Source organism: Sinohyriopsis cumingii, chromosome 8 (assembly GCF_028554795.1).
Source record: "Sinohyriopsis cumingii isolate HCF-2022 chromosome 8, ASM2855479v2, whole genome shotgun sequence".
Classification (NCBI taxonomy): Eukaryota; Metazoa; Mollusca; class Bivalvia; order Unionida; family Unionidae; genus Sinohyriopsis; species Sinohyriopsis cumingii.
In genome coordinates, this window is record NC_142968.1 from 101,584,779 (window position 1) to 101,611,282 (window position 26,504).

At 35.9% G+C, this 26,504-nt stretch overlaps 1 protein-coding gene and 1 long non-coding RNA gene across 5 annotated transcripts in view; one reads left to right on the plus strand and one right to left on the minus strand.

The window, feature by feature from the left end:
- Nucleotides 1-26,504, minus strand: part of LOC149794253 (nephrin-like) — a 347,553-nt gene that overhangs the window by 267,333 nt on the left and 53,716 nt on the right. For 3 of the 4 annotated variants that reach the window (XM_089968382.1, XM_089968380.1, XM_089968381.1), the window contains exon 1: nucleotides 14,689-14,858. The exons of the other annotated variant lie outside the window; for it this stretch is intronic. The gene's annotated coding sequence lies outside the window, so the exon portion shown is untranslated. Of the gene's footprint in view, nucleotides 1-14,688; nucleotides 14,859-26,504 lie in introns of those variants that run through there. 4 annotated transcript variants of the gene reach the window in all.
- LOC149794254 (uncharacterized) overlaps nucleotides 1-26,504 on the plus strand; it is an 80,310-nt gene that overhangs the window by 33,899 nt on the left and 19,907 nt on the right. The gene's annotated exons all lie outside the window — the stretch shown is intronic.

Below are 26,504 nucleotides of genomic sequence, written 5' to 3' on the forward strand. Positions count from 1 at the left end.
ATGCCAGATATGTCCCTTTTGTTCAGAAAAAAAAAAAATTCAGCAATTTTCTTTAACAATCCTAGCCTGTATTGACAGGTAAGGATTAGACAAGCTGATAAGGCCTGCAGAGCAAGTGATAGCCCTCAATTTTCTGCTATTTAAGAAGTACAATTATCAAAATCCCTCCCTTGGTGGCAACTGAGACTGACCTCTGCCCCCAGGTTTTTATAATTATTTGAATCAAATTGTATGTTGAAAGCACAACAATTACAATGATGACATTGCAAATACTACAAGAATGAAAATTCAATTTCATAAACTTATCTTTACATTTCTTTGTAATTTATGGACACAATTTAATCTGGATTTCTGCACTTAAAATAATCAGCAAATGGCATCATATTTCCCAGTTAAATTAATTATGCAGCTCACACTGAACTGAAAACATCTACTTGCTCCTACATGCATCAGAATTTTAGATAACCAGTCAATCTGCATATTTTACCCCCAAAAATAAAAAAGTGATTTTTTTTAGTGCAATCAAATAATGCTAACCAATTCTAAGCAATTACTGCAAAACCATCAATGTGTTGATCTTGCCATGAGCAGAGTGCATGTTTAATTATAGGGTGCATTTAATCAATGTAAATTATGCTTTCAACTCAAGATCCAGATGTGTCAAGGACATCTCAGTTAATAGGAAATGCATTTGTTTCTCTTAAAACACAAATATTTTTTAAAAAAAATACTGAATGTATAATCATGGTGAGAACACTGGACTTACTCAGATACAGCAATCTTGTTGAACCTAAACTGAATTAGTCTAGGCCACTAAACCATCTGAAGTGGTCCCAAAAGCACAGGGACTGAATATGGCCAGTGGGATCCTGGTTAGTGGCAGACCCCGTATTTACTGTGACAAGTCCTCAAACTATAGTAGGTGGTCATGTAGCTGTTAATTTATCTAGTTTCCATTATCTATTATCAGATATGAAATTAAAGTTAAATGTGGGGCCCTGAGTGGCCGAGTGGTCTAAAGCACTTTCCGTTACGGATCACTGCCATCTCACCTCTGTCTGTGCCGGTTCAAGTCTCGGATTCAGCCAATGTGGGTATGTGAGAAAGCTTGCCAGTAGCTTCTCGTGGGTCGGTGGTTCTTTCCAGGTCTTCCCGGCTTCTTCCTCCACCATTAATACTGGCCGCCATGTATAGCCTATCGTGTGCTGAAATATGGCGTTAAACCCCACAACAACAACAACAACAAAGTCAAATGTACAAACAGATCATAAGGCATTGTGAGTTGTTTGAACAATGATGATTCTGATATATAACTTAAAAAGTGCTTGCCAACCTCTGATTTTGTGAATTTTACTTCAAATCATGATATGCTATTCACCATTCTCTCAAGTTCAAAACTTATTTGGTGCACAAATAATTCATCCATTCATATCTAAATGTGTATTAATAAATTTGGTAGCCAAATTTAAACTTGTGTCTTGTTAAAAACTTTAGAACATTCAAGCAAAAAATTATTTAAGAACTTTTCAACACAACTATCAGTACATGTAGTTGGTTAACTTCAGATATAAAAAAATGTAGTAGACGGTGGAACTAAATTTAAATCATGTAATACTTGCCTGTTCCTAATCCATGGCTGCCTCTTTTCCAGAAGTAAAATACCCCGATTGTATAATAAGACTTCATCCTAGCTTTTGGGGAAACCAGAGTTCATTCTAGCACATTGCATGACCATTAATATCAACCCCACAGATACCACACCCATGTGCAATGAACTTCAATCTTTTGTGATACAACCTAACTAGTTGGACATCAGTGTGAATCATGAAGGAAATAATCTGGTGTTGTTGTTGTTGTTGTAGGGTTTAACGCCATTTTTCAGCACATGAAAGGCTATACATGGCGGCCAGTATTAATGGTGGAGGAAGAACCCGGGAAAACCCCAGAAAAAACCACCGACCCACGAGAAGCTACTGGCAAGCTTTCTCACATACCCACATCAGCCGAATCCTAGACTCGAACCCACGCAGACAGAGGTGAGATGGCAGTGATCCGTAACAGAGAGCGCTTTAGACAACTCAGCCACTCGGGGCCCCGAAATAATCTGGCAATTGTTGCTGTTGTTGTTGTTGTTATAGGGTTTAATGCCATTTTCAGCACAAGATAGGCTATACATGGCAGGCAGTATCATTGGGGAGGAAGAACCTGGGAAAACCCCAGAAAGAACCACCGACCCACGAGAAGCTAATAGCAAGCTTTCTCATCTACCCACAATGGCTGAGCTCTGGACTCGAACCCACGCAGGCAGGTGAGATGGCAGTGATCTGTAATGGTGAGTGCTTTAGACCACTCGGGGCCCCTCCATCTGGCAACTGCAATGGTTATGTATTACATCATTTAAAATTACATTGCCACCACCCTAAAGAATAAACCAACTACATTTTAATATCAATAATACATACCTCTTAACTTTGCTTAGTTTGGTATGTGACAAAAGAAAAAGAAAAACATAAATACTCATTCTCATTCTAAAGTAGTGAACAGTGCTAGATGGTATTTACATGGGCCATTTTTGATCTACTACAATGGGACCCAAGGAGAATGTGCCTTCGCTTAAGTGAGCAAACAAGCAAAGTAAAAGGCAGAGAAGGGGATGTGAGAATGCTGAAAGGCAGTTTCATCCCATCCTCTAGAGATGAATGAGATAAATAGGCCCATGAGGCAGCAATGGCTTGAACCCCGTGGGCTTATATCTTGGCTTGAACCTCATGGGCTTATATCTTGGCTTGAACCTCATGGGCTTATATCTTGGCATGAACTTCATGGGCTTATATCTAATGGCTTGAACCCCATGGGCTTGTATCTTGGCTTGAACCTCATGGGCTTATATCTTGGATTGAACTTCATGGGCTTATATCTTGGCATGAACTTCATGGGCTTATATCTTGGCATGAACTTCATGGGCTTATATCTTGGCATGAACTTCATGGGCTTATATCTAATGGCTTGAACCACATGGGCTTAAATTTTCATGACTGAAACTCTTGGAAGGGGCAGATAAGCTCTCTTAAGTTACTATTATCTACCTAGAAATGGTAGAAGCAGAAATATCAGAAGAACCCTTAATGGGGAGGAAGAAATGCTTTCTACCCTTTCTTCTCTCTTAAGAGGCTGGCAAATAAAAATGTAAAGCCCTATCTGGACATTAAAGTCTATCTTGATCATCCCCTGCACATATGCAAATGAGATTGGGGATCTCAAATGGGAGTGGAACAACAAATCGAAGAAACGTTTTGCTCAAAAATAGTCCACAAAAGAGAAATACAGATTGAGACTTATGCAACCTTTCGCTATGGATTGGGCATGGAGCTTGCTTATCTATCTCATAGACGACACTAAGGACAGCAATAAACAGTCACTAAGGGTAAGGTTCTCGAAAGGAAGCTTCACTTAAAAGTATATAGGAGGATTTATTTAGAGACTACAAGATACAGAAAAGATCCATTTAGGAATTGGTAAGCCAAACACTGACCTTTTCAGCTCAAAATACCTTAACAGGTCTGCTTGTGAGCTCCTTCCTTTTTGAAGTCCCTAGGGGGGTCATCCTGGAGGCATAGACAACTAAGTGAAACAGATGATTCAACTTCTAGCTAAAGCGTCCACTCCCCAGGCACTTTGGTTGGGGAGTGGGGAAACATTAAAGACAGCTTGTTGTTTAGCCATGTAGCAAAGAAGACCACTAATGAGTCCTCCAAAATTTGTGTGATGTTTTACCCCAACCCCTTGTATTATACATGTATTTATAAGTCTGTAAGTGGAGCCAGGTAAGCTTTGTTTTTCCAAGTACCTAAGTTGGCTAATCCTCTTACGTAACCCAGTCTTTGTTTGAGCTCTTGAGTGGAAATCTGGCGGGAATCTTTGTACATGGGAACACGTGACGTAGACAACTTCAAAGAGCCGGAAGCCGACAATGGTAGGCTGGACAGTACATGGGGACACACAGACTGACATTTTTATGATTGACAGTTCGATCAAATGACCAGAGTCCGTCGCCATCCAATCGGGATGCGTTGTAGGTGGGACTTGATTCGAGAAACTGGCATAAGACTTGTACAAGCCTGAAATTCGTCAGTTGGTGTTTAAGAGTCGCAGTGACACACACTCCGTTAGCCATTCGTAAAAATTGGCGGAATTTAGGAAATTCATGAAATAGCTTCAATCAGGAAGCTTTCGGGGGACGAAAGAATTTCAGAGAATTTCGGGGGACGAGAGAAGTTCAGAGAATTTCGGGTGACGGTGAGAGATACCGAGTGAATTTCGGGTGACCTCAAGGGATACCGTCAAGGGTTCCGGATACTAGAAGAGGAACCGGAAGTCAAGATAACGGCAAGGAACAAGGATTATAGAAGAGGAAGCGGAAGTGGAGATCACGAAAGGAGAGAAAGACAAGGGAACGAAGAGATTTAGATGAGTAGCACTCAAGAAGGGAAAAATCTCCTCACACTGTGAACTCAAATGATGATCAAAGGGATCATTGGGTGAAAGAGAGACATTGATTACTTTAAATTCTTTTAAATTTCATTTATTAAATTGTTATTGTTTAAATTTCATCTTTGTATTTCTTTTAATTTAACTGTCGGCATTGCTGACTGGGGGCTCGTAGCCATAAATATATTTAGTCAATAAATAATATAGTGTCCAGAATTAACCTTCTGAATAAGGACCAGGGGAACTTCTCATAATTCGTTAAAGTCTATAAGAAGAACCCCACCCCTAAACAACCACTACACCCCCACAATTTGGAACAGGCAGTCTGCTACAGGCTATGGACTATATTCTCTTTTCTTGGCGGATTGTCTACCAAAATACTCTTTTTGCTGGGAATATGGCAAACTTGGAGGGTAATTCTCTTTCCAAGGTTGCCCAGCTAAGGATGTTTCCAAATATCCTTGAAGAGATAAGATTATGCTTCCTTGTCCACTGAGACAAACTACCACCAGTATATTGTCAGAGGAGACCATCACAAAACGATCTCCCACATTGTTGCTGCACCCTTGAAGTGCTATAATTGATGTGATGGGTAGATTCTTCTCAGGACCATGAAACCATGAATAATCAATCCTTCAGGCTTTGGATGAGCACTCCACCCTGAATTTAATGTCTGTGAAAAGGTAAGAGTGAGTAGAGGGGTTTTTTTTGGGGGGGGGGCAGATCACAATGGGAACTGTAGCCAGAAAACAGTGAGCGCTCAGAAAGTCCCTATAAGATATCCACACAACCAAAATGAGTAAGTGGACAGGATACAAATGCAGTCAGTCTAAGGAACCTGGTCTGTTGCAGACTGCATACTTTAAGGTCACCAGCTGAGAAAGAAAATAATTAGTCAATGTGGTCTTTGCTCTCACTGCCTCAAACAGGGACAGAACCTTATCTGCTTTGCCTCAGAGAACACTGATTAATACTATGTTTATGAGGAAAATCATCCCCAAATAAACAAAATCTTGGGATGGAGTAAGCTCCAAATTCTTTTGCTTGAGGAAAATGAGCCAGCCTGACCACTATGGACCATTTCAACAAGACAGATCTTGTCTGATGGACTCTAAGTGGCCTCTTTTCATCAACCAATAGTTGAAATATTGGAGAAATGGGGTACCCAGAGACCTTAAATGGGATGCAACTACTCCTATGACCATGGTAAATGCTCTGAGTGTAGAGGCTAGGCTGAATGGCAGAGCTCAAAAGACCTCTCTGTCCCAGCAAAATCTGAGGAGGAGTAACAACAGCAATATTTTCAAGATGGCTCAGCTGTGATGGCCAAATTGGACATCAGATCAGCACCATTTTCATTTAGGACAAACTAGACATCATATAAAGCCTTTAATTGAAAATCTCAAGTTGATATGACCATCCATTCTGAAGGAGTAGTCACAAGAAGATTTTAAAAATGGCCACTGTTTGTTGGACATGTTTGATGTCAGATAGCACCATGTTCATTTACTGGACATCATAAGAAGTCTTTTGGACTAAACCCCAGGTCATTATGTTCAGGAGAAATTGTAAAAAGTAGATGTTCAAGATGGCTGCAATGACCATACTGGAATTCAGATTGGCACCATTTTTACTTAGGACCAGCAGACTTCATTATGAGTATTTTTAGTGAAAACCCCATGTTGATATGACCATCCATGTATGAGGAGTAGCAATAACAATATATGTGTGCTACGGATCAGCAAGATTTGCATTTAGGACTAACTAGCAATCAGAAGAAGTCTTTTGTGAAGATTACCTCATTACTATGCAAGGATTTCTCTCATATATGTACTCATTCAGGGTCTAGGCAATATAAGTTTATATTTAACAAAAGTAAGGATATTCACAAGCAATTGTTGATTACCAACATCAGACGACAACAAATGACACATAATTCTCAACTCATATCTGTAATCTTTTAGTTGAAAAGTTCAATATTGATTCTCTTTTTCATGGCAATTACATATACTGATTTAGCAAGTGAATATGACATATCAGCCTCTGCAAATTGTATGCACATGTCAAGAACATTCTATATAATTGCTGAATTAATAATAATAATAATAATAATAATAATAATAATAATAATGCACAGCATATCAGCTCAATTCTGGCTATACAGAATAGAGTTTAGGTATTCCAAAAGGCATATAAAAATAAAAGGCAAAAATAGTCATGAGTAAATGATATTTACAATTTTCCTCCCAATATTATACTCATTACCTAACATTGTCACCCCTCTAAAAGAACCCATGTTTATCTTCATGCTCACATACCATCTATATTTACCTGTATTATACATGTACTTGTATAACAAAAATACCAGCACTGATGCATATCCATTTATATGTTCCACAAATACTGAACTTATGAAAAGGTTTTTAGTGTGTGAACACTTTTTGAAATACCTGTAAACTAGTCAGTTATTTTGCACTAGTGTGTTATTCATTCTAAGCCATCTATCAAATTAGGGCTAACCATGTTAGTTCCCAAGTTTCATTTAGTGTGTGTAATGTGTCTCAAAGTTAAATGGCAAGTCAAGCATTAACTAACATTTATAATCTGCATCATTTTAAGAGACCCAAAGCTCTACTTGACACTGACTCATAGATTTTTGAAATGAATCTTCTTTTCATGTTACTCTACAAACAGTAACTGCAATATATTTTAAATGTTTTCTCTCATGAAATGCTAGAAATAAACTTACGTCACTTGGAAAGTTAATATAGAGTTCAATCATGAGAAACAAAATCAATCTATTTATGATCAATGCAATGCATCAAAACTGATTTATATTCAAACCAATACAGCAGGGATTGTGTTTTGTAAAATGCAGGGGAGCTGTGAACAGCTCTATTGGTGGTAGATTTATTCACTCACCTAAAATATTTATATCATCATTTACAGCATTTCATTGTTTATGGCGCATGACTTTGCATATCAAAATGGCAGAATCTGTAATTATCAGTATTTGTAAAAGGCAACTGATATGAAATCTGGGACAAAATTTTAGAAGTTCACTCAGAAAACTTTGTGAAATCTTTGTTTTGAACAATAAGAATGAGGTGAGTGATGGATCGGTCTCCTTGAAGAAATTTTAGGAGCGTGGTTGCATGTGAGAGCGGTCATAATTGCTTCTCAGAACACAAGCCCTACATTCAGTACAACCTATCTTAACAGACACTTAAAAAAGGACACCTTTCCATTAGAGACAAAATATGACATTTTTCTACATTTTAATATCAATTTAAATCCTATCATCATGAATTTATTAGTTTCTGCAATAAATATTCACTTTTCTAGTAATATATGCTTTGATTAAGTCTTTTTAGTCACACTACAGAATGGTGTCTACAATTTCCTTGTCTGAAAAATTGTGTCCACTGTTCCGGTCACATTTTTTTAAGTTGACAAGGAAATTTTAGTAAATTTTGCAACAGACCAATTAAACGACCATGTAAAAAATATTTAATGCTGGAAAAATGAATATTTATTTCAGAAATTAAATCCATGACAAAATCACCTTTGATCATTATCAGTTTCTAGATTATTCCCCCCTACCCAAACAATCCTTTTGCAACAAATGCAGCAGTGATTTAGGTGAAAATTACATCATTTTGTCTTAACATTTTCTATCCATGATTATGGACTATATTCTCTCAATTAGTGCCCATTTTCTACCCATGATTATGGACTGTATTCTCTCAATTAGGGCCCAATTAATCCAGATCATTAGGACATTCCTGTCAGCCAGATGAAACTGATCATCTTATCTTTCTTTGACACTGAGTGCACTCTTTTAAGCAAGCTTGGAATTCAGTCTAAAATCAACCATAAAAATCTGTTACCTTTATTTTCTTGGGTCTTTTTTATGTGCCCTATGTGTACCATGGAAGGAGCCTACTTTTGCCAGTGATTATTACAGTAACAGTCACTGGCATAAGAAAACAGGTTCAAAATGAACCATGTTGTAATAACAATGGAACAAAATATTTACATCTGACCACTTCTGAACATCACCCCATTCCCATAATTATTCTGTTGAGCAACCAATATATCCTCAAAAATCATACCAACTTGCAAATCAAACAACTGTTTTTAAGTCTTATTAGTAATCTGAATTGGTACGTTTAACAACACATTTAAAATGCAGGAATCAATATTTGTACTTGTATGACAAAATCCTGCTACAAAATGAACCAATAAAATATGTATAACCATAACAATTTATTTTTCCATAAAATAAAGCTGCTAGTTTAAAGTACAGTGGTCTCTACAGGTATCACGGTACCAATTGTTTTTCCATATACCTCAATGCTAATGTTTTGTGAAATAAATATACTTTCTGTCCTACTTGGGCATGCATGTCACACGCTGTCATATAGAACAATGCTAGATTGTCAATTTGACAATGACATAACCAGGTACTCCATTGCATTTAAGAGAGATAACTCTACTGGAACTAGACAGGGGTAAGAGTTATCTAGTCACAACAAGCACATTTTCAGTCATGTGTACCATATTTTAAAAAAATCATAAAAAATACAAAATATGATCTAGATAGAAATTAACACAAACTCACATGTTGCCAAGAGGCTCAACTTTTTTTTAAGCCAAACAGAAAGTACAAGTCTTACATAATGCACCAATCACAGCTAGTTTTGTTCTTTAATTCTGAATACAATGTTCCATACACCTTAAGCTCCGCCCACCTGGACTTGCGCAATTGGTACCGTTATACCTATAGCAAACCTTAATTTTTCCAATAATCTGTGAAATAGTTCGGGACTGTATAAGTAACAAATATACTTAGTCTCACTTGTGAAAAACAATTTGATGAGGTACTAACCTATGTCTTATATGAATGTGTAAAGAAATGTCATTGAGCTGTTTGAACTATTGTTTTCATACTTTTGCTTCACTATCAAAATCATCTTTTGAAATAAAATGAATTCTTTCAACTATGAGTTGTATCTTATTCATATCAGCAATTATTGAACTTCACATAGGTGATATGGGATAAATCACATTATATCATATTATGTAATAACTAGGTCAAAGGTCAATGTACCAAATAGTATGCACCTGTCCTACTTCAAAATGTACAATTCACCTAAAAGAAAGGAATTTATATTTGTTTGGTAGGTGCAGAACTTAACATCAGAGACAGGTGGACATGACCCAATCTTATTATAAAGTATAAGCTTTGACCACTTTACACTATCTACAGATACAAGAGGTCACTAACCACCAGTCCTCACACAAAGGTCCACCTACCCATCCTCTTTGTAACACAAATAGTAAGCTTTCCTCCTTTGTAATGTGAATAAAATTGTTTCAATAAGCCAGTCAGTCACCAAATATAGTAAATCGCAGCTTCTAAGTGGTTATGTTTGGATTGGGAGGTGAAATTAGGGGAATAAAATACAGAAAAATGCCAAATATAAACACTAAGTATAGCACATCAAATGGAGTTAAAAACAGGAGGAAAGTGTTTATCTAAAAGGGAGAGGTAGCTTATGATAAAGGAATTAAAGGTGGCAAAATCAGCAATGCGAAAAATGAGAAGTGAAAGTTTGATGACCTTACCTTGGACAAATATATGGGGCAGGGCCCAACAGGTCCAAGGACAGCCCAAAGGCAACTGTGCTATAACATCCCTTACAGGACCCAAATTTCAAGTGAAGTTGTGTTCATTTCCATCTAATATAAAAGGGTGAATAATTTAGATAATATAGATACATATAAAGTATATTTCTTCTACATAAGAATTTAATAATAATTGGCATAAGATAGAGAGAAACTTATCTCAGAGCCAAGCAGAACATACCTTATCAGTTTTTAAACTTGTAAACTTTACTGTGAGAAATTATCAAATTGCTTCTACTTACATTTGCGTCAAGATTGAGGGCTAATATAATACTTCACAAATCTTCTCTTTATTTTCATAATCAGTCACTGAAAATGTGAGATTTTATTTCCTTGAAATGTTATGACTGGTGTAAGGGAGATAACTGAATGATATACATAAGGTGTGGTAACCTTGAATACATTATCCATGTAATATAGATGAGTTCATCAACAACCTGTATTAACTTCATTGCAATTAAATTATCTCAAAATACATTACTGACAAAGTGAGAACCTAACATTTAGACTCCTATGTTTAGTGGAGACCTCAAGAGTCATGTAATTTTAATTTCTAAGATGACGCAGCTCTTTCATATCACATAGTTCATATTTTCTACAATGCCGGCATGTAGAGTGCAGCCTTCCATAACCATGCAGATATCATCTCATGCCAATTTGGATTCTTGCGATGGGATGCAAAGTTTCAAGAACAGTGTGGATTTGAATGGAATGAATACGCACTGTGTGACTAAAATGGTTATCATTCTTGTAATGTTGGACCAAACATGGAAATTCCACAGGAGCAGCTTGACAGAAAGAAATAGGATTAATTGAAAGTCAATAGTAGATTATAATTGGGCTTATACAAGTGCCAATGGGAAATGCTGACTTAAGGAAACTGTTCTTGTTTGTTGGTATTCACTGCTACTTCAACAAAAGGGAATGCAAGAGAACTGAACTAACTACATGAACAATTTCAAAGCAGGAGAGTGTAAAAAAAAAAGGGACAATTAGAGCAGGACAATTCAAATCAAAATGGGAAGGAATACCAAATCCTTAATAAATTACCTAAAAATTACTCATGCCAGAACATCCCACATGGTACAAGTGATCTATCTACAAGTGTACTTAGAGTGTTCTCTATCCTGGTTTATGGCATGCCTTACAAGAATAAGATAGTTGTTTTTGTACACATGATTTTTCATCTTTTGCAGGTACAATAGCCAATATTTGGCCAAAATCAACTATATTATGTTTACATAACTTATTTTGTTGCATGCATTCCAATCTAGGAGGTAACAGCACATACATAAAGGCATCAGGTAACACAAGTCTATATCTATCATAGCTATAGTTATCAAAAGTCCCCATCCAAAGCCATCTTGTGCTATTTTCTAAAGATTTTATACATTTTATTCTTAAAGAACTTTCAATATTTGACCAAAAGTGTTCAGCACACATTTGTTTTCCTACATCAAACTAGTATAGTTCATAAATGCCGCCCACATGTATGCGTTTCTATGGAAACACTGTGAGGCTATTCTTTCCTTTAGGTATCACGGTACCAATTGTTTTTCCATATACCTCAATGCTAATGTTTTGTGAAATAAATATACTTTCTGTCCTACTTGGGCATGCATGTCACACGCTGTCATATAGAACAATGCTAGATTGTCAATTTGACAATGACATAACCAGGTACTCCATTGCATTTAAGAGAGATAACTCTACTGGAACTAGACAGGGGTAAGAGTTATCTAGTCACAACAAGCACATTTTCAGTCATGTGTACCATATTTTAAAAAAATCATAAAAAATACAAAATATGATCTAGATAGAAATTAACACAAACTCACATGTTGCCAAGAGGCTCAACTTTTTTTTAAGCCAAACAGAAAGTACAAGTCTTACATAATGCACCAATCACAGCTAGTTTTGTTCTTTAATTCTGAATACAATGTTCCATACACCTTAAGCTCCGCCCACCTGGACTTGCGCAATTGGTACCGTTATACCTACACTAACAATACATTTTTTTACTTCCACAAACTACATCTCTACAGTAAAGTGGTCCCTACACCAATAATTCACTTTTTATTTCCAAAAAATTTACCTACACAGTTCAGTGGTCTCTATACTAACAACTTTTATTTCTATAAAATACACCTACACAGTACAGTGGTCCCTACACTAACAATTCACTTTTTATTTCCATAAAATATGCCTACACAATATAGTGGTTCCTACACTAACAATTCACTTTTTATTTCCATAAAATACGCCTACACATTACAGTGGTCCCTACACTAACAATTCACTTTTTATTTCCATAAAATATGCCTACACAGTACAGTGGTCCCTACACTAACAATTCACTTTTTATTTCCATAAAATACACCTACACAATATGGTGGTCCCTACACTAACAATTCACTTTTTATTTCCATAAAATATGCCTATACAGTACAGTGGTCCTTACACTAACACTAAAATTTGTATTTCCATAAACTTAGATCTCCTATCAGATAATGCTCTTACACATCAAGGTCTACATTGCTTGAAACTGAAAGTAGAGCAAACAAATGTCGGTCTTTGTGCTTTGCAGCACAGCAACACTCCTAAGGATATATCATGCTGAAGCAAGTCAAGTGCCTTGCTTTAGGACACATCATGGTGGTCAATCAGCTGATCCAATGGTTAGAAACAAACCTGCACCCTTCTGGTTACAAGTCCAGTGCCTTAATCATCAAGCTAATAATGCTTCTTTCGTAAAATTGCATGGACCCTCACATGCTATGGTATATGTCAATTGGTCTGGGTCAACCATGTTTTGCAGTTGATACATGCAGTATCCATAATAATATTATTTACATAATCCATGTCAAAGTCAGTATTATCTCATAAACCAATAATAATAATAATAATAATAATAATACTTATTATTATTATTATTATTATTATTATTATTATTATTATTATTATTATTATTATTATTTTATTAATCCTGGGTGACATAACTGGCCAACAGCTAGTTTATTCTATGGCCCTGCAATGTAAATAAATTAATGTGTAACAAGTAAAAATCCTAAAGGTTTGGCACATTTAGCTGTTTAAATTTTTTTATCATTTACTTCAAAATACAATTGTCTCCGTTTGATGTGCTGAGCAGATATACATTTACTTGGTTTTCTGTAAATTTAAACTAAATCAAAAGTCAGCGTTACTGTGTATACTTGCCTATAAGTGAGGTCTAACTGCAAGAATACAATGATCTGCCATCACATAATGTGCCAGCAGATCAAGGGTCTATGTTGTTGTTCTCCTTACTGATGTTAACAAACTATATTGACCCAGATCTGCTGGTGCATTATGTGCTGGCAGATCAGGATCTATGCAGTTTGCAGCTGGATCCAACTTGCATGTGAGTGTATATATATATATATATATATATATATATATATATATATATATATATATATATATATATATATATATATACACACACATATATTATACTCATCTGAAGGTCTGCGTAACTAGTTTTCACTCAAGTTCTTCTAACTCCGCCAAATGTGACATTATAATCTCGAAACCCTTTTATTGGGAGTAAATTCTTATTACAACAAAAAAGTAAAACATTCTCCTAATTTGTAAAGCTTTTATTTCAGGTTTAGAATATTAAAAAAAGAATGTGAATAAAGTTTAAGTAAACTAAGCATTTTACCAACCAAAAGGTTGATCCCAATTGAAAAATTGTTGGATAAAAGACAAAATCATTCACAAACTAGTTACAACTCTTTATTACAAACACTTTAATTAAATATAAGAAAGACTGTTTACATACCCCGAAATCATTTGTTAGAGTGAGAAATTACTAAATATGTGAGCCACTATATCTGTACTTTATCAGTACAAGCGTTAATATAGTGCTGGCTATGTGACAGTAAAATTTATTTGCTGGTGATAGGGATATCCAGGCACCTAATATGTAGCAATCCACTAGCTTATCCCCCATGGCGTTGATGGAATTTTTATTAATCTTTAAGTCAGATCCCAGCTACTCTGCCAAAACAGCCCTACTCAATGTTTGAGACATGATCCATTGGCAAACACTGTTTAAATGGATGCAGGGAAAATGAAACACTTTTTAAATTTTTTATTTTTTTAATTCAATTTTGTTATAAAAATAATTTGTTTATAAATTAATGTATAATATTGTTGATCATTCCTGTCTTCCTTAACTTCATCGCTAAAATTTCACAGCAACTAACATAGATGTAATTAGCTGCTTGATAAAACCAACTTGTTTTTATTTTTGACTGATCACAAGTATATGTATCTATATGCTCAATTTTCACTTAGGTATTAAACATAATTACTGTAATATTCCAAATACCCAGAAATATATTTCCATCAGTAGAGTATGTAAATACATTAAAAAGTTTCAAAATTCAAGAAAAGGTCAACTACAAGATACTCTTTTCCCACATTAGTATGCATCTAAAACTTGTCAAAGGTGAATCTTACCTGGAATCTCCCACGGTCCTGCTCACCTTCTTTTTATACTGCACAAAATACAACTCGAGTAACAACAAACTATTCTCTTTGCTGCCCACAATCCAATTTGCCACTAACTGCATTCAAGTTGAGCTTAATACAAAATCTTACTCTCATTTGCTTTCCAGGTTTATTCAATGTGCTACCTGAAACCTCACAGCTAATTTAATTGTAAGGAGTTAGCAAACCCTCTCTCATTCCTAAGTATAGTCAATCGTCTATTGTATTGCTGAATCCACTGTACAAACCTGGAGCTATCTCCACTCAATGTCTTGCATGCGAATGGAGGATAAAAAGTGTGGCCTGCGCGTGGCCTGCTTAGCTCTTATTTCTTTTTCAATAACTATAAACATGGTATGAATTTAGGCACTTGAAACTGAAGGAACAGTATAGCGTCACTCTGTCTTACCTGTACCATACTTAATCATGGGAAAGATGGAATAGAATACAGATCTTCCTGGAATGTTGGATTTTGTCAATATAATACTTTTTCTCCAGCACAGTTTGACATGCAACAACGAAGCCACTTGACTGACGTTGTATGGTTTACTCAAAGTAATGTCTTATCAAAAACTGGGTGCTGGATTATGGAATATTAAACACAGATAGAAGGGTGCTTTAGAAGAATTAAAGTGTCAATGATACTGGCTTATGGGTTGAAAAGTGAGGAGTTACATACTTTTGTGTTTTATCTGAATTGACCAACTACATAATAATCATCACATTAACAGGGATGCAACATACAACAGATGCAAGACACAACTGCAGCCATATTTTTGGGCATGTCAGCATCAATGCATATCAGTTGTACAGACCTTATTACAAGGTTGCTGTTCATTGAAGTTAGTCAAAATCTGTTCAGTGTCATTTTACAACACATAATTTTTAATTCTTTGTTTCTACTTCAGTAACATCATTTTTACAAAAGTTTTGTCCAATTCTGTTCAGCAATTTTTAGGAATAACTCACCTGTCAGTTTTCTGTTTTTGCCATAAATTATATATGATCAGTATAGCATGGATAATGTTGACAGGATTTGTAACAGAATACTTTCTGTCAAATTCATTCAGATTCAGTTCATCACTTAATGAGCAGACTTCATTCGAATATTTAACAACATTTAAGGTCTTCATGCCAGAATGCTTTCTATAAATACTGATCATAAGCTGATGAGTGTTTTAAGACAAGCTAAAGGTTTTTCTAATTTCAGAAACCTCAGCCATGTTTTATGGCTCACTGGTATCATTTGATCAAAATTAAAAGGCCTTCATGCCGGGGATCTATTTGTAATGTTTGCTTACACTGATGAGCAGGTTTTCATAAGCTGTTTCAAAGTTTCTATCTTTTAATATTATTAAATCTAACAAAAAAACAAAACAACTTGACCTTGAGAAAGTGACACAATATCTAGTCATGATATAACTGGTCACAATTTTATTAAAATATTTTCAGTAGTTCAAAAGTTATAAAACCTAATAATGATATACAAAACTGATTATATCAAATGTTAATTGATGTACAAGGTTATAAATTATATACACAAACATTAAAATGTGCGTACAAGGAATAAGGAACTACAGTATTTTTAATATGCATTTTATAAATCCTGATAATGTGTACATATAGATGTTAAAATAAAAACTACAGGTACATATACCTGAAATATGCACAATTTAATAAGATATTTTATTTGCTGTATCAAAACTTGGAGGACAAAATGATTTGTAATTTTTTTAAACTATTGGTGCATCAAAAAAATTAGTACAGAAATTTCAGACAATGCAGCACATCTGATTTCATCTGTTTAAAGGCATGAAAGAACTGGTACAATGACAAACCAGCACATATCAGAGAAACTTTTCATTATTTCTGACTTGTTTTCATGATAAAATAACGTATTCTACCTACTCTTTACTTTCGTTCAGGATCCCCTATCAAATGCAGTGAACAAAATTGATATGCTGGAAAGATCAGACCTGAAATTTCCCAGTGCCTGGCATCATCACACCTAGGCTAAGTTCATTCAAGCCTAGCTGATTTTAAATCAAACTGCCATGCAAATGAAATAATTTATTGCAAAATGTTCTCCTGAAAGCAAACCCATCCACGGCAAGAAGCCTTATGTACAAATTTCTGACTGATGCAACATTTTACAATCTCAATTTATACCAGGTCATTTATTTGGGTGAAACAATAAGCCTCTGCTACATACTAATACATATTACAATACATGATCTACATATATCAATACACATTTAAATAGACCAATTAAACGACCATGTAAAAAATATTTAATGCTGGAAAAAAGAATAAATAGACAAACAACTAATAACTATTCACTGCTGTTGAAGATATAAAATAACTTTTGTAACTATTTTTTTGTATGGATTCTCTACCTTCTGTATCAGCATGTGTATTAAAGTGGCTGAATTATCAATACTGTACATCAATACACTGGTGAATTCTTTAATCCCCAGTCATTTACCTTATTCAGTAAATAATACATTGGGTAGATTTACTGTGTTGGAGCCAGACAGTAAGTGGTAAACACAGAAAAAAAAATCTGTTCAAAAGATACAATATGTAATTCAAAAAATTTCTGAAAGATGAAAAAGATAATCTGCTATGAATTAAATCTTAAAGCAAGAAATCTTACAAAATGTCTTAACTTTGAGTGCATTACCATTTTACATGCAGATGCCCTGAACTGAAGGCCAGAGCCTGAATATCAAGCCAATGCTTAAATGAAAAACTAGACAAAAATCTTAAAAACACCATAAACAAAGATGCTGCTGTCATAGTGAAGCCATGATAAAACAGAACCTTTTTTGGTCTTGCATTCCACTAAGGTTGGTTAGAAAAAAAAATAGTACATGCACTGACATAAAGATATGCCATCATCCCAGTGGAAATGATTCAGGTTATCACCAGTCTACCAGTATACAAATCTTAAACTAATATCAATAATTCAAATTTTTTCAGAAAACACTGATTTTGAGGATTTTTGTTTTAATCTCCATCGTTTATCCACTACAGAAATTTATAATGACAGAAGTCCAAGAATCCATATTAATTTCTTAAGTCCAGACGAGAGGAATGAAATTCTGATGCACTGGGTCATTCTAACATTGTCAATAAAGACTAATACTGTATATACAATTGGTGCCTTCTTCACATATCCCAAATGACTATCGATTTCATAGCAATGTGGCAGCCAAACAAATCAAATCAACTTCTCATCAAACTCATCCACAATTCCGAAAAGAAAAACATGCCACTTTATGGCTTCTCTTGATTCTGAACCAGTGTGGCTTCAGGAAAGCCAAGACATAAATTCCAATAAAGCAAATATTGTGATTTCAGCTGCACTATTGTGTAAATAAAATTACATCAAACCCTCTATGAATTACACCCAATGCAGATGATCTAATGCAATGGGTCATCCAAATTAATCATCACAAATATGAAAAGCAAATTTAAATATTTTCTTCAGCAGGCCAGCATGACAGATAATTCTGCTATATTACTTACAGCTGTCTGGAAGCGGCAATTTCAATTAGCAGTCCCAGAAATTTTGTTCTGAAAATTCTAATCTTAATTTAGAAAATCCTGCTTGCCAAAGTTTTCCCTCCTTTCAGTCATATTTGTAACATTTGCTACTGGATCAGAAATGCTGTTTTCTAAAGTGGGGAAAACTACTTTTAATGATGCAAAATAACTCTTTTGCTACTGTATAGGTCACCCCTTCTGGGGCGGAAAGTGCCCTTGTTGGTATGATGAGAATTCATCCTTCCATAGGGTGACTTTTCCAGATGATTCTGGAAGTCAATCTTAGGACCAGTGCATGCCCAGTAGACCACACAATTTTTCAAGGACATAGACTGCAAGTGGGGCTTCATTACTTGGTAGAAGGAGAGGAATCTAGTAATAGCAATATGAAAGTATTACAATTATTACATTGAAAGTAGATTACCCCCCACCCCATATATTTTAATATCAGTAATACATTAGCATTTCTGTTCCATTTCCTGTTTAGGGAGAGGATGAGGGTCCTAATATTGGATAGGATAAGCAAGGAATTACACACCCTTTTGGCTGATAAGTGTCCACTACTGTAAAATGTATCCACCTAAGTCACTTTCTCAGCCACAACAATGGGCCCTAGAGAAAAAATGCTTTTGCTTCGGTGCACAAAGGTGCAAAAGGTTGAAAGGAGTAGGTAGTGTGAGTTCACCAAACTGCGGCTTTCATTACATCCTCAAGAGACAAATGAGCTAGTTAGACAGGCCCATGAAGTAGCAATGGCTTAATGTCATGAATGAAAGTCCTCTCATGGTAAGGGGCAGATAATCTCTCCTGACAGTTACTGTAATCACCTTGAATGGTATAAGTCAAAATATCAGTTGAGCCCTCAAAGGAAGATAAAAATGCTTTCTATTGTTTCTTCTCCCTTTACAGGCTGTCAAAATGAAATAATAAAGCCCAAACTGGGCATAAAAGTCAATCTTGATTATCTTCAGCACAGATATGACGTAGACAGGGGATCTCTATAGAAAGTGGAACTAATGACTCCATAAAGGGCTATTCTGGGTTGCAAAAAACTAGGTTGGCAAAGGAAAGTTGTTGTTGTAGGCTATACATGGCGGCCAGTATTAATGGTGGAGGAATAATCCGGGAAAACCTCGGAAAGAACCACCGACCCACGAGAAGCTACTGGCAAGCTTTCTCACATGCCAACATTGGCTGAATCCGAGCCTCGAACCGGCGCAGACAGAGGTGAGATGGCAGTGATCAGTAACGGAGAGGGCAAAGGAAAGAAACTTAAAACTGCCACTGAACTGCAGATATTCAGGTTCTTTGGAAAGGGCATGAAGATTGCTCCATTGTCTCACAGATGCTAAGGATAGCAAGAAAACTCTCTCCTGGGTAAGGTTCTGTTGTTGTAGGGTTTAACACCATTTTTCAGCACACGATAGGCTATACATGGCGGCCAGTATTAACGGTGGAGGAAGAACCCATCAAAATCCCGGAAAGAACCACCGACCCAAGAGAAGCTACTGGCAAGCTTTCTCACATACCCACATTGGCCGAATCGGAGACTCAAACCCACGCAGACAGAGGTGAGATGGCAGTGATCCGTAAAGGAGAGTGCTTTAGACCACTTGGCCACTCGAGGCCCCGGTAAGGTTCTTAAAAGAAGCTAAACCTAAAGGTTTAAAGGGGAGGGGTAGTTAAAAGAACACAAAATTTCATGTAGAAAATAAAGAGGGAGAAACCCATCTATGCAGCTCAAAATGTCTGTTTAATAGCGGCAATAGCTTACCCATGGCTATTGATTAGCTTTCTTTTTTGTGCCAAAAATTCCACCGTCTGTTTGATGTGAATACATCCTCCTCTAGAGTGAAGAATTGTCAGTATGATGCAATCTACTCATGAAGCTCACCTTGTCCTTGGTATGGTCATGTGCAAAATCATAGAATCAACTTCGAGAATCTTCTGGAAGTCACCTTATGCATGGGAGGATGGATTCTCATCTTATGGACCAGAGTAATTTCTGTCACAGAAAGGGCAAACTAGAAAATAACAACAGGTAACTTGTTACCAATACTCAAATTAAAAAAAATCTTTAAATTGTAGGGCTCAAAACTGATATCAGGAAGCCAGCATTTTGCTAGTTACAATTTTATACTGTTTGCTGATAAAGAATGAATTAGAAATTTCTTGTTAGCAGTAATCTGGACATTTGTTTAAAATTTCATTTCAAAATGCAAAATATGGACATAAAGATATGGCTTAGCTTTGCAAGCTGGAAATATTGCAACCATCAAAATGCTGTTAGTACTGGAAAAAAAAGTTAATTTGAGGACTCACAGTTCTACCTGTATAGAAAAATGGGAATCATTCTAGAAATGGGTGAACATAAAAGTGTGTATATATATATATATATATATGTATGGATCAGGAGGGCTATAAAAGTAAAATTTGAGCAATGAAAACCTTTGGAGAACTTATTCTATTTGTAACTTAAAAAAGACAGACAATGTTTTATTCATGGAACTTCAGTTCTTTAACAGAAATTAGCACACAAGTCATTCAAGCCTATAGTGGGTAATTTATTCTGCACAATGGATGGGTACTGGGAATGCTCATTTCAACATGCAAGGGATGGCACAGTTGCCACGACAACCAAATCCTGGCAGAAATCTGTAAAAGTCATGGCAAGCTTACATCATTTTTCAAAATTCTTATTTATTTAGCTTTGCTGTTTCTTAGCAAATCAGTCATGCTTTGAATTACTCAGTTTATGACTAAGAAAACTAACTTTTCTAATTTATTGGCACAGATTGTCAAAGTTCAACCTAAGCAGGCATAAGAGGTATTTGTTTCAGCAAACTATTAGGACTTGTGTATTTTTTATGTACATTCTGTTATATATTGAATATACTCAAATGGTCTTAAACATTTACAATATAAAAAGTATTTTAGCCTAACAATCAGTTGAAATTTATAATTAAATACCTTGATTACCATGGTAATAGTTTAAAAATGCAGCAATAATATTAAAGTAATAAAGCTGATTTTAAGACATAGTTGAAAAGAAGTTGAAGGAAAGCTGAAGAATGATGGAAAATTCATAAAGCACATTAGGAGAAAAGTACTGGTAGCATAGTATAATCATTCACATGTATGCATGTACGCACAAACTCAAGTACACATGCATATGCATACACATAACACATATAGATGCATGTACTTGGGTACTGCATTATCTTGATCCAGCCAAGCTGAATATACCTGTACTGTGACGATCACTAATGATGAACCAAACTAGCACAAACATGAAATAAGTGGTAATTATCATACATAATCATGGACTTTTCTCTCATGCAATGGAAGCAATGATAATCACTAATGATGAACCAAACTAGCACAAACCAGAAATAAGTGGGAATTATCATATGTAATCATGGACTATTCTCTCATGCAATGGAAGCAATGATGATCACTAATGATGAACCAAACTAGCACAAACCTGAAATAAGTGGGAATTATCATACGTAATCATGGACTATTCTCTCATGCAATGGAAGCAATGATGATCACTAATGATGAACCAAACTAGCACAAACCTGAAATAAGTGGGAATTATCATACGCAATCATGGACTATTCTCTCGTGCAATGGAAGCAATGACAATCACTAATGATGAACCAAACTAGCACAAACCAGAAATAAGTGGGAATTATCATATGTAATCATCAACTGTTCTCTCATGCAATGGAAACTCCTGATTTACGCATATTTGATTTACCCATATTTCCAATTTCCATGTATATGAATTAACATTAACAGCCATACAGAAATATAAACCCGATGACAAGTGTGTGTATGTGTGTGTGTGTTTGATTCGGATTTTTAACGTAGCTTTAAAAAATTTTCAGTCATGTTGCTACAATATCTGCAGTGTGGCAGTTTATAGTGATGCCTAGCACTGAGACATCATGTCACAGACATGTAGCATGATGTCCCATCCAGTCACATTATCCAAACACCAAGCCGACCAGTCCCAACACTAACCTCTTAATGCTGAGCGCCAAGCAAGACAGCTGTTAGTATCAATTTTGTAATTCTTTGGTATGACTTGGCTGGGGATTGAACCCATGACCTCCCGCATCCGAGGCGGATGCTCTAACCACTAGGCCATTTGAGCAATTTCAGGACAAATATCATTCACATATATAAATAAACACACAGCATGGGTTCCCAAGCAATAACCACCATTTTATTGATGTTGTTCCATTTAGGCTCTTACAAAACATAAGAAACTGGTGAAGACAACAAACTTTGTAAAATTTAACAAATAATTAATTGCCCTAGAAAAACAAGGTAAAAATGAGAAGAAGAAGTTACTGTTTTACGAGACAAGTCCAAAAATATTCCAAGAATTAAAAAATATAAGTCCCAGTAATAAAATGTCCTAATGAAACTGAGTTCAAATCCCGATGAAATCCAAAATGGAAGGCGATGACATGTGCTGTGGTCAGCGTCGTATTGATGTGTCAACAGTTCTTTATTGAACCACAGAAAATAATATTTCAGTGTTTGAATTCTGTGTAAATTTTTATAACTGTCTTTGTCCAAGAATTAATTTAGAGCACAAGTATTTCCAGGGGACAATAATCTCTTGGAATCCAAATAATTTGAAGAAAAATAAAAAATTCAACTCAAACTAGTTACAACAAAACACCTTTAAGTGTCAATGGTTTAAAGCCCGACTGCCCAAATTCTCTATAGAGAACAGTTATACACTAATCTAAGATGCAAAACAGATTCTTGTATGAGGGTCACGTGGTCATGTTTCTAGAACAAGATAGAAGCTTTTTACATGCCTAACATCACATACTCCCAGTATGGCCTCGATTTCTCTTTATGAATCTTTCACTAAGAAAGAATTTAAAAAAAATAGAAAAAAAGTTCTTTACTTCAAGTCTTACAGATTCTGAATTAAGGTCAGGATCAGATACAAAGTTTCTATTACCATGTGTTTATGAAAAAGAGTCAGGTCAAACTGAATTTCTGGGAAATGTCAAATCCAGTAAATAAAGTTACATTACAATAGCATGTAATGGAATTTTAAAAAATTTAAACTAACAAACAAACAAGTAAATTAAATCAAATATAAATTAAATCAAATATACATAACAATGTCTTCAACTGGGATGAAGATTCAGATCATCACTAATGAATTATTTTGAGCCACACAAATATGACATACAAGAGGTACCTTAGGAATGCAGCATATGCATAAACTGGGGGCTTACTGTACTGGTACCAACATAACAGGAAAGTGTACCAATCAACAAATTTAAATTTATGTTCATAAAGATGCCCCTCCTCCAAATTATACATATCACGTGAACTTGCCCAAAATAAAAGTTTTGCACCAAGTCCAAGCTTTGAATTACCCGGTAGTATTAAAATCATTCTAATGGGTTTGAAAAAGATCCTTAGAAATTTATTTATGTTCTTTTATTCAGTACAACAATTTAATTAACTGATTATTTATTCTTTAGAATTTTTATATAAAAAACATAGTTGCCAATAGAAAAAAAAACCACTTGCATCAGCTAATTAAATAAATACATGCATTTCAAACTTTGCTAATAATTTTAATAGTTCTGTAGATACATGCTCAACTGAAAAACAAAATGTTACAAAGCAACCATGTATATATTCAAATGAATAAATGTTTTCCGAAAGCAGAACAAAAACACAAGTTATAAATTCACAATTAACTGTGCATGTAAGTGTATAACTTGACAAAATTAATTATAATCTGTAATTTATAATTTAACCTGGGTGAGAAAGGACAATGACTGTGCTATTGGCTAGTACCCCATACCACATTAATACTGCCACACTGAAAGCAACACAGCAGGAACTTCACTGAATCAATAGAAATGACACAGGGATGAGCACATCAAGTAAACCACCCAAACCCATGAGGGACCCGACTTGCAGACAAATTGTCTCTCCACAACAACTGTTAAAAGGATTGAGAAAGAATGTGAGAAAACTGAGCAACTGGGAAAACAACTCAACTTGCCAAAGAGATAAACAGGTACACAGTGTAGATCCAGAAATGAGTGAGGTTTGATGGACAGTATCAGACCAAATCATCAGACTTGACATCAGGACATCTCCTCTACTCATGACTGCCCAACAAAGAAGATAACCACAGGAATAGAGTGGGACAGATGCTGAGGAAGAAAGCAAATAGAAGCCTGATGGAGTGGTAGCCAGTCAATCAGATGATTTTGACAGCCTGCATCCAGTCAAAATTGCAAACGATGTGCAATGCTACATTCCAGCAAAACTTGAAGACCAGGAAGACAAGAGCAACTGCTGAATGTGTTTGACAAAATACCGATGTGATATGTCACACTTGTGATGTGTGACACGAATGCAAACGTGGGCAGTAACAGCATTTACAGGATCTCATCATGGGTACAGAGGGCTTAGGAGAGATCAATGAGAACAGATAGCTCTTTGCTGACTTTTGTTGGCAGAAGTCTTGCCCCACTGAAGAATCTATAAGACTAAGTCCCATGATTCAGTAACAGAGAATGAGATCAACCATCTTAATCTATCTCAGATGAAGGAGGACTCTGACAGATGTGAGAGTCTGTATAAAAGCATGTGTTGACTCAGATCATGTCCTGTGATGGCAAAACTGATGACCAGAATCAGCAATGTAAAGAAAACTGGACTGCAGAAACACCCAGCATACCATACCTACTGGCTCATGACTGCAAAGAACCAAATAGCAGTTTGCCATTTCCATCTCCAACAGATTCCTGGTTCTTGGTGACCTTTGAAAAGTGGGAATAAGAAGCATAATCATGTCAACCTGTGAGGATATGCTGGAATTCATCAGACAGAAGCTCAAATGCTATCTGTCAGAAGACACAGTCAATAAGATTGATGAAAGAATAGAAATTGAGCAGAGATTTGTACTGGCACAAACCAGGGTACAGAAACATTATCTCCAGAAGACTACAAGATAAAGTATAAGGAAGTCCAATCATTGTGTGGAAAGATTAGCAGGAACTTGCAGACAAATTTGCCACAGATGAGATGTGATGTTGTGGATGGAAGAGGACCATCCAGAACATCACGTCATCTATCAGGGAGGCAAGTTAACACAAACAAGACTGAAGGCAGAAAAGATAGGAATATCCTGAGCAACCGAGCAGAAAAGCTACACTGGTGGAAGGAACATTTCAGCAGTTTGCTCAAGGCAACCCTTGCAGAAAACCCACACATCACAGAAGAGGGAGAGGATATGGATGTCAACAAAGAACTCTTTATCAAGGAACAAGTCATACAGACAATTAGGAAAATCAAGTGTGGTAAAGCTCTTTTCCCAACAACATCCCACTAGCAGCCTTAAAAGTAGATCCCACAGTTAGGGTAGATACCTTGACTGGCCTTGTGCAGGAAATATGGGACAAAGAAGAGGTGCCATAAGAGTGAAGGATGGGCTACTTTGTCAAGATTCCCAAGAATGGAGATCTAACTGCAAGAACTGAGCAGCTACTCTGAGCTTCTAACTCTACAAGGCTGATTTTGGAGAGGACCACATCACATCTGCTGTAAATTTCTGGCTGGGAGAGGAACAAGCAGGATTCTGGGTTGGACAGTCATGTACAGAATAAATAGCAACACTCCACATTATCAATGAACAGTCATTATCATGTTAGTCATCCATGTATGTAATTTTACAGACTTCAGGAAAGCATTTGACATATTGGATAGAACAAACCATCTGAAAAATAATGAGGTACTATGACATCTCAGAAAAGAATGTCAGGATTATCCAGTGTTTCTACAACATGACTTTGCATATCACATACAACACAAACATGTCTCCTCCTTTCTCTGTTGACAATGATGACAAACAAAGATGGTTACTTTCACTAATGGTATTTTCACTAGGAGTACATTGGGTGATGAAGATGGCAGCTGACCAACCTTGAGGAATACAGTGGACCTTGAGTCTACAGCTGGAAGATCTGGACATTGCAGATAATATTGGTCTGCTATCATACAAAACATACTAAAACAAATGCAATTAAAGACTGACAATGTAGCCCAAACCACTAGCCTGGACATAAATGCTGACAAGACAAAATGCCAGAGTCAATACAAACCAGGATGCACCTTTTCTCTTAGAGAGACAAGCTATCAAGGATGTTGACAAGTTCACAAGTCAGGAGGGTCTG